This window comes from Urocitellus parryii, chromosome 9 (genome assembly GCF_045843805.1).
Source record: "Urocitellus parryii isolate mUroPar1 chromosome 9, mUroPar1.hap1, whole genome shotgun sequence".
Taxonomy (NCBI): Eukaryota; Metazoa; Chordata; class Mammalia; order Rodentia; family Sciuridae; genus Urocitellus; species Urocitellus parryii.
Genome location: NC_135539.1, coordinates 123,338,713 through 123,348,947, shown reverse-complemented (window position 1 = coordinate 123,348,947; position 10,235 = coordinate 123,338,713). Strand labels below are relative to the sequence as shown.

Below are 10,235 nucleotides of genomic sequence, written 5' to 3'. Positions count from 1 at the left end.
TTACTCTGTATCAAATACTCTATTTTATATCCTTGACTCAACCTCAAATATTTGGGGCTGGGAAGATTAAATATTTGGGATATAAAAAAAATTATTAAATAAAAATCCTTTATTATTTCAAGAAGATAAATGTATGACATACTTTCCTGTTTGAGTAAGTTAAAGTGCAATTAAAAATAAAGCGCTAGAAAAAAAGTGTGCACAGGAAATTTTATTGCCTTTCAACCTTTTAAGGGAGAAAGAACACATATTAGTGAGCTGGAAAGATTATAGTGAGATATTTGCAGTCTATTAGAGATACTACCAAATGATTAAGAAAAAAATTCTTTTTTGATTAAGTTTTGTGAGAAATTGGCTATAATCTCATGAATCAATATTCTATATGTATATTTTTATGGAAAACATTATCACAAAATAATATTTGTTGCTTATACAACAAAACTAATTTTGCACTTCATCTGGGTTTTTTTGTAGAAAAAAATCAATTTATAATTCTATCAAAGATTTTCCTTTAATCCTTTGTTGTTGTTTTTTTTAGGTCACACTTTCCAGACACACACACACTCACAAACACACACAAACACATATTTTTTAAACAAAGGTGGATGAAACTCATATGCTATTTTACCTTAATTTTAACTTGCTTTGTGCTCAGCAATATTTTGCTAACACATTTCCTTTCAATAAATATGTCACCATAATTATTCTTGGTGGCTGCATTAGTATTTCACTAAATGGATGAACACAGTTTGTTTAATCAGTTGGCATTGTTGGCCATTACACTCTGTTGCTAAGCAATGGTAAAATTAATTTCTCTACTTAGAATATTTTTGAGCCTTTGTCAAGTTCTTTCTTTAGGATGCTTTCCTGAAAATAGAATTTTAGGATTATAATGGGTGCGCATATGAATGTGTTTTGATATCCTCTACATTTATTTTATTAAATGCAAATTTCTGTTACCTTTAAGAGACATTTCAAAGACCCCTTCTGTTATTTGATCGTTTTATTCTTGGTAATACTAACAGCTCTTATTTCACATGCCAGTGTGCATCTTGGATGACCACTAGAGGTCATCTAAGAAATCAAATATCCCACCTGAGGCTCAAATTTTTCAGAGGTTGACCTTCATATAAATCACAGAATAATCTTGAGTTAATGCTTGCTAACTCTAATAACATTTAATATTAAAGTCACATCTCTTTTCTTCCTGTGCATCATCTTACTAAAAAAAAAAAAAAGCCTTTATGACTGTGGAAGACTTGACAGCATTTAATTGTATTTTCTCTGTGGCTGGGAGGTGGTGCATGGCCTTTGGTTTGTAACTTGTTTCTTTTTCATTTTTTTACGTGTCACCTTCACAGAGTTTGCTCTTTTATACTTATTTGAATGAATTTATGCCAAACAGCTCATCTAAGAAAACTTGAAGTCAAGTGACTAGTGTAAATTATCTTGAGGCTGTTTTATTAGGGTGGTAAGTACTTTTGCTCTTCTTCCCTTCTAGAATGACATAGAAATGGATGTATTAGAGTTTAAGCAATTTAAGCCCATTTTATAATAGTGTTGGTTATTCATAGTGTATTGCCTATACTGAAACTGAAAAACCAAATGGTTTATAAGTACACTTTTATACCATGATAAAGTTAAAAAATTGTAAGTTGAATCAACTAAAATTTGGTGACCATCTGCAATGAACAATTTAAAAAGTTTTGTTGTACAAATCTTCTTTGCTTTCTGTGAAGATGGGTTAGAAAGGACAAGCACCAAGCTTGATGGTTAATTTTATATGTCAGCTTGGCTGGGCAATGAGAAGCCCAGAATTTTGATTAAACATTATCGCTGGGTGTGTCTATGAGGGTGTTTCTGGTAGAGATTAGTATTTAAGTTAATGAACTAAGTAAAGCAGATATCCTTCCTCCAAGTGGATGGGCATTATCCAATCCTCTGTGGACCTGAATAGAACAAAAAGGTGGAAGAAGTTTGGATTCATGTTCCTGGGCCTGGCTGCATGATCTAGAACAACAATTTCCTGCTCTTGATGTTTCTGGTTCTCAGGCCTTCAGGATTGGTCTTGAATCTGTGCCATCAATCTTTTAGATCTTAGACTTTGAAATACCTCACCAGCTTTCCTGGATCTACCACCTACAGATGGCAGGCTATGAGACTTCTCAGCTTTCACATTACTGAGCCAATACTTTGTAATAAATGGCATTCTCTCTGTCTAATCATATCTCTTATTGGTTCTGTTTCTCTAGAGGACTCTAACTAATACCACATACTAATCAAGGAAGTATACTGATCAAGGAAGCAATGGACCTCCTATTTTTCTTCTCTGTCAAAATTAATTTGTTTAGGGGCTGGGGTAGTGGCTCAGTGGTACAGTGCATGCCTTGCACGTGTGAGGCACTAGGTTTGATCCTCAACACCACATAAAAATAAATAAAGGTATTGTGTTAATCTACAACTAAATTTTTTTTTTTGAGAGAGAGAGAGAGAGAGACAGAGAAAATATCAATATTTATTTTTCAGTTTTCGGCGGACACAACATCTTTGTTTGTATGTGGTGCTGAGGATTGAACCCGGGCCGCACGCATGCCAGGCAAGCACGCTACCGCTTGAGCCACATCCCCAGCCCCTATAATTACATTTTTATTCAGCACATGTATATATACTTTTTTAAGGTTAAATGATCATCACAGTTTGTGGTAAGCTAAGTTCTCTATCCTCTTTCAATGTACAGTGCTGATGGGATTCTTCGGAAATCTTTTAAAATATGCCATTTGCTATGGTTTGATGTTGTTTGTCCCCCAGGGGTTCATGTGTTCATATCCTCACTGTGCTTATGTGGGAGTTGATTTAACCTTGAAGAGGTAGGTCATGGTAGGACTCTGTAGGTCACTGTGGATGCTGCCCCTAGAATGGAATGATGGCCCTGGGAATGAGTTCTCATGAGAACGATTTGTTTTAAAAGTCTGAACCTGAGCCCTGAATCTCTTTCTGGCTTCTTGTTTGACGATGTGACCTATTCTCCCCCACACACTCCCATCTACTATTGCTGTCTGCCATGAGGTGACATGTTATTTGGACTTTTGGTCTTAAATTCTGTGAGCTCATTAAACTTCTCTATAAAGTTAATATACCTCAAGTGTTTCATTTAAGCAAAATATATACAAAAAGGGGGACTAAATCAGAAAATAGGTACCAAGGTCTGGGGCTGTTCCTGGGATTATATGATTGTATCTGAAAATGCAAACATGTCTGAATCTGGTTTGCAGGCAGTGGTTGAAAGAGTTTGAAGGAACAGGCTAGAAAAAGCTTAGAGTGCTGTAAGCAGAGTATGACAGGTGATTATGGTGAGGACTCAGAAGATAAGGAGACTAGGGAAGAGCTGGATGGACCATTGGACCAAAGGCCATCCTTGTGATACTGTGGCAAAGAACTTGACTGCATTGTGTCCATGCCCTGAGACTTTGTGAATGGCTGAATGATAAAACTAATTATCTGTCATTCAAGATCTCAAAACAAAGCTTTCTGATTGCAGCCAGAGTATTATTAGCTGATTTTGGTCAGATTTATAGTGAGCTTTGAAGCAAAAGGAAACAGAGTGGGGAACTTGATAATTTGAAGGCTGGCCAAGAAAGGAGTAAAAAAAATAAAAAGGGTGTTTGGGACAGGAAGATGTGGTGGAGCTACAGATTACCCCAAAGAGAGGAAGCCTGTCCTGCTGATTGTCAGGACAGTTGGAAAGAGTCCTCAAAGGCACTGCAGAAATCTTTGAGTCTCCCTGGAAGTGTAAATTTGCTTTAAGGTCTGAGGCTGGGTGCTCTCCAAAGGCTCGCTCACCAGCACCATGTTGGGATTCTGACTGCAGCTCCGTGGCCAATGTATTCACTGTTCATAAAGGCCCAGGCTCTGCTTGTGGTGGCAGTAAACCTGTAGATTGTGACATGCATATTGTCCTGGTCCTACAGGTGTGTGAATGAGTTATGGGGTCATGATACTTTCACTAAGATTTAAAAGGAAGGCCTGGGAGTCTAAGCAGAAGTTTTCAGCAAAGTTGGAGCCCCTGGGGAGAGTGCTTAATGGGGGGATGCCTTATGGAGCTGTGGGACAGAGCCGTGGTAGGACCACAGGAAAGTAGAGCTGTCAGCAATGTGCCAGGCCTGCCTGGAAAAGTGGCTGACGTCAGCAAGTAGCCTCAGAATACAGCCCTGTGGAGTGGTGACCAGCAAAGCAGTAGGGGTGGCATTACCCCCAGGCCTTAGGGACCCACCCCTTGCCGTAGTGTGCGCAGATTTGAAGTCTGCCCTGCTGGGTCAGTTATTCCTTTATACTTACTTCCCTATTTCTCCTTTCTGGAACAGGAATATTGTTCTGTGCCTGTCTTGCTTTTGTATCTTTGCATGTTAAATTTTATTTTAAGGAGACTCCAGTTGAGTTTGCCTTGAGTCTCAGAGGAGACTGTGGACTTGGACTTTTAAGCCATATGGGCATGGGTTAAGACTCTGGCACCAGTAGAGATGGAATGATTGCATTTTGCCTTGAGAGAAGGACATGGCTTGGACATTGTTTGTCCCCAACAGATTCATATGTTCATGTTCTCAGTGTGGTGATGTAATACCAGATTCTTGGGACCCCCAATAGACCTCCAGGAGCCGAATCCGAAGCAATCACACAAGAGTCTTTATTGCAAGCTCCAGCCTGGCCTCACAACCGTTCCTATCGCAGTGGTCCCAGGGAGTGGGTCCTGGTCCTTTGTTCAGTGAGATTTTATAGGTTTTAGGGATACTCTATGTGTCACAGCATCACACAGCAAATCATTTCACAGAGCGGGAAAATCAAACAACAACTCTTAACATTGATTAGCACATTCACTGGCGGGAACAAGTTGGGTAGGGGTGATTGGTGAGTACAAGAGGGGGATTCCTTTGAACTGATTGGTTTAAGCCACGAGGGGTGTACGTGCTAAACTACATGGTTTCCCAACATGTTATCAACCACCATAAACTACTTGGGGGTCATCTGACATCCCAGGTATTTTTCCTGTCTCATGCTGATTGGTGGTTGCTAGGGGGTTGCTATGGGTCTTCACCTAGCCTAATTGGGTCTCCTGTTATTTGCAGACAAACAACTCAGCAGGGTGGTTATCTGCCTAGGAAGGCTCTGTGGGTTTTTCCAAGGACAAGGGTCACACCCCCTTCCTTAGGACAGGCCTTGAGGTAGAGCTGATATTATTTATTTTCAAAAATGGAGTCACATCAGTTTCTTAGCGATATGGGAGCTGATGGAACTTTTAAGAGGTAGGGCCAAGTGGGAAGGCCGTAGGTCACTGGCGGTGCAGCCTTCAGGATGGAATACTGGTCCCTTGGAGGGAGTTCTGATGGAAGTGATTTATTACAAAAGCCTGAACCTAAGTCCTGAATATTTCTATGGCTTCCTGTTCAATGAGGTGATTTCTCTCTACCTGAGGTTCTACCATTGCTATCTGTCATGAGGTGATGAACAAAGAGGGGTGGCCCTCACAAGACCCTGGTTGGGATTTCAGCCTCCAAAACTATGACTTAATTAAGGCTTTTTTCTGTATAAAGGTGGTCTGCCTCAGGTATTTCATTATAGCAAGGAAAAAGCTACAGCAAGGAGTATAGAAAGGAATATACAATATTCCTTGAAAAAAATATACTAAGGGGCTGGGGATGTGGCTCAAGCAGTAACGTGCTCGCCTGGCATGTGCTGGGTGCTGGGTTCAAACCTCAGCACCACATAAAAATAAAAAAAAATTAAAAAAGATGTTGTGTGGGCTGGGGATGTGGCTCAAGCGGTAATGCGCTGGCCTGGCATGCACTGGGCTCTGGGTTCCATCCTCAGCACCACATAAAATAAGATGAAGATGTTGTGTCCGCCGAAAAATGAAAAATAAATATTAAAAAAAAATCTCTCTCTCTCTCTCTCTCAAAAAAAAAAAGATGTTGTGTCCACCGAAAACTAAAAAATAAATATTAAAAAATTCTCTCTCTTAAAAAAAATTATAGGGCTGGAGATGTGGCTCAAGCGGTAGCGCGCTCGCCTGGCATGCGTGCGGCCTGGGTTCGATCCTCAGCACCACATACAAAAAACAAAGATGTTGTGTCCATCGAAAAATAAATAAATAAAAATATTTAAAAAAAAATATATACTAAAATATTATTTTGATAGAATCATTCAGTATCTTAATTCATATCTACTCCCCCAAATAAGAAAAACTACACAATATCACTTGGCAATAATCTTTTGGAGGGCCTTTCATCATGGAAAAATGTCTTCAGTTTGGGTAGATGCAGTAGAAATAACATTTGATTTCAGAGTGCCCAGATAGCTGCCCATCTAAATTGGATGCTTAATGGAAAACACTTCTCATATAATCTTTTTTTCTTAGCAATGATCTTCTATTGACAGTGACATAAATATTATAAATATTCTTCACTGTTCTTGTACCTGTTGTTCTTAGGATCCCTTTAGAATCATACATTATTGATCCTCTCCCCCCTCCCCCTCAAAGAGCATTTGCTTATGTGTATTATGTCTAGATAAATTTAATATATTTGAAGTTGAAATTGAGAAAAATTTAAAATAGATAAAGGGGCTCAGGAGATGACTCAGTGGTAGAATACCTGCTTAGCATGCATGAGGCTATGGGGTTCAATCCCCAACAACAAAAAACCCAAACCCAGGACCAAACCAAACCAACAACAACAACAACAAGACCCCAAAACAACAACAACAACAACCAAAATAAAATACAGATAGTCCTTGATTTAAAATCTTTCAGTCTTACAGTGATACAAAAGTAATACAGTGGCAGTAAGCTTCAGCTCCCTTTCAGACATGCAAGATAAATGAACAATACTTTAAGCTAGGATGTTTGGTAGATTACATGTATTCAATGCATTTGTGACTTACAATAGTTTCAGCTTATGATGGGTTTATTGGAACATAACCCCATCATAAATTGAGGAGCATCCATACTGACCATTTATTTAAAAATAAAATACCTATTGCATATTAGCATAGGTACCTATTTTATGGAAAATACTTTCCAAAACTGAAATAAAAAAGCTAGAAGAGTGGCATCTTTTAATTTTGTTTCAAGTTCCTATAATGTCTGACTCAATATGCGACAGCTGGGTTCTTCATATCTTCTCTTGCACTCCAGTTCTTGTAATGTCACAAGTCATGTAGCCTCGGGAAAACCTCCTGAAAAGGTGAGGATAAAAAAAAGGCAAGCGGCATCTTAGCATTATTATGAAAATGGTTTTGACTTCATGGACTCCCTGAAAAGGTCCTTAGGACCCCCAGCATCTCCCAGCCCACACTTTGTGAACCACTATGCTGGATTATGGAACTGTGGCCACCCTTGTGCATCTTTTCTGCAGAACAAAAACATAGGAGCTAGTATTGCTGAGTGGTATTAGTATTACAGCCTAGGATTTGAAGTCTATCTGCCATTCAATTGCTTTTAAAAAAATTATTATTATCATTATGGGAAGAGTTAAACTTGTAACCCTGAGTTTTCTCATCTGAAAAGTGAATATGACAATGTTTACTTTGTGGGGTTGTTTCTTTAGAACTTGCATTCTCAGTTACCCGCTAAGAATATCTGATGGCTTTAGTTATTGTGATGTCTGAGACTCTAGTGGATATTGAGTATATGGGTAAAGATCTGTTTCTAGTCCTCCAGAGAGGAGGACTTGGTTCCATACTAAGTTCAGAAAACAAATGAGTAGTTGAAAGATACTGTAGTATCTGTATATAAAATTATTGTTAACTGCTACTACTATTACTATGAATATTGTCCCCTGTGTTACAGTGAAGACGCTGAGGTCCAAAGCAGCTCAATCACTTTCGTAAGATTCATGTGAGAAGAGATGGAGGTGAGAATGTTCTGGGGTTACCTACAGAGTCCACATTCTTAACCAGTACCTTTCGTAACCTTCTAGGTAGAATCTTGTCGTACTACAAATCGTGGAATTGGAATCAAGAGTTTGATTTTGATCTTTTTCTGAATGTGTATTTATATTATAGGAAAAAAAATGATTAAAATTTACATCCATTATTAGATTAACCATGGAAGCATTGTTACAAAATAAGGGGTGTCTCATGTTGATTTTTTTTTCAGTCATTCATTTGTAGTCGGTCACAATTTCATATACTCACCAATGGTACCATGTTAACTTGAATTATATTTGCTTCCATTGCATCTGGTCTGACTTCTCAGAATTTCATGTTACCATTTATGCAGTTGTCTTCTTATGTTTTTCTCTACAGGGATTCTCACTTTTGATTGCATAAAAAATAATTTTCACTCAAGCGGCAGCGCACTCGCCTGGCATGCGTGCAGCCCGGGTTCGAACCTCAGCACCACATACAAAGATGTTGTGTCTGCTGAAAACTGAAAAATAAATATTAAAAATTCTCTCTCTCTCTCTCTCTCTCTCTCTCTCTCTCTCTCTCTCTGTGTCTCTGTCTCTCTCTCTCTTAAAAAAAAAAGAAATAATTTTCAGCATGATTATTACTCAACAGAAATGAATTGAAACATTTTTAAAGGAAAGAGAACTTCTTTCATTTGTTAGACTTTGTGAATGAAATACCTCAAACATGTTTTTTTCCTTCCATTTCAAGGATTTTTAACTGCTTTGGACCGTCTTGTTATATCAGTGACATAATTCTCCAAAGCAATTGAAATCAGAGTAATGATTTAATTTTGTTTTCTCCAACAATAATTTGATACAAAATTGTATTTTTTTTGTATTTGCATAGCAATTACATGGCTGATTCGGAGCTGGGCGTACGAGGATAAAATTAATCTCTTCTGATGAGTTTTCTTTTATTAAGCAGAAACTTCTATGTATAACTGGACTGCTGATATTCATTGTTTTTCTTGGATAAAGCTATGTGGCACCATTTAGGTAATATGTGCATTTTAATTTGTGTTAATAAGGGTCAGCATTACCATCTGGACTATAATATAAGGCTACCTCTTGAGGAAAAGAAATTATCCATTTTAAAACCCTTTATAAGACTTTCCTTTTAATAACGTTTATTTAATTATGATATTGAAGGATAATTTCATTCTTTCAGAATCAAAAAAAATTTCTTCATTGAAGTAAGCTCAAATGCTGTGAAGTCATCTGGTTTGATGGGTCAGAAAGAAGTTCTGGATGAAGTATGAAACCTCAGAGATCCATCATGGCTTCCATCACATAAAAATGTTCTGGCTCTCCTTTGCCTCCCTATCTTCTTTAAGCATTTTGTTTTTAATGTCTCTTTAAAACATGCACTGTGAAAGTCTCTCCTCCCCGGGGTTCTCATTGATCAAAGTCATCAACATCCTTCCTCCTCGCCTGCTAATTCTCTATAAAATAGACGAACCCCTACCAGGCTGATTCGATGAGGTTTCTGGATCATTTCTCGTGTGTTTCTATTTCTCTCTTCTGCACCCTTTCCTACCCTATTTCCAGTCCATCTCTAAGCTGCCTTTGCCTATGTTAAGTTAAAACCCCTTACATTTTATAAGGTAGTTTCAAAAATTTATATTTGGAGGTAGTTGTTCCCCCCCCCCCCAGTTTAAAACAATAATCCTTTGGGTGGCTTCCAAATTAATTAGATAACACAATTTTATATACAAAACCTTCCTAATTTAATATAGTGATTATACATCATTCGCATACTTGAGAATGCTATATAGACTGTGTTTAAAAACAATTTCTAACACAGTGATTTTTTTTTCAGTGTTGGTCAACATAGTGATTTTGAATAGAGCAGATATAATACTCAGAGAAGCATGAAAAAAACTCCCTCCCATGGTTTGGTTTACATGTAGAAGATTGTTTTTAATTTTAATGAATTGTGAGCTTCAGACTACACAACAAGAAAAGAGAACACTGGCTTCAGAAGTTGGAAGACTGTGCAGATGTACAATAATTTTGATATCCTTAAAGAATTGCTCCTTATACACCTGGGAAAATATCTAAGGATTTTAAAGATCTATTTTTCCAGGGAAAAAAGAGTCGCTTTTAAAAGAGTCACGCTGAGGCAGGGCTTTAGGATTTCTCCATTGTAATCCAGTGGGAAAGACTCTAAACTCAGTCCTGCACAATGTATAACATAGTTACAAAAATTCTGTCTTAATTAAAATTGCCTCTCATGTATGGGGGAGGCAATGTCTTTAGTGGTGACAATTTCAATCACTTATTCTGTCAAGT

The 10,235-nt window shown here is 37.8% G+C and overlaps 1 long non-coding RNA gene across 1 annotated transcript in view; it reads right to left on the bottom strand.

Annotated features, from left to right (window-relative positions):
- Positions 1-6,749: 6,749 nt before the first annotated feature.
- LOC113184114 (uncharacterized) overlaps positions 6,750-10,235 on the bottom strand; it is an 82,555-nt gene continuing 79,069 nt past the window's right edge. The window contains exon 3 of the long non-coding RNA XR_013344311.1: positions 6,750-7,227. This is a non-coding gene — a long non-coding RNA (uncharacterized LOC113184114). The remainder of the gene's footprint in view (positions 7,228-10,235) is intronic.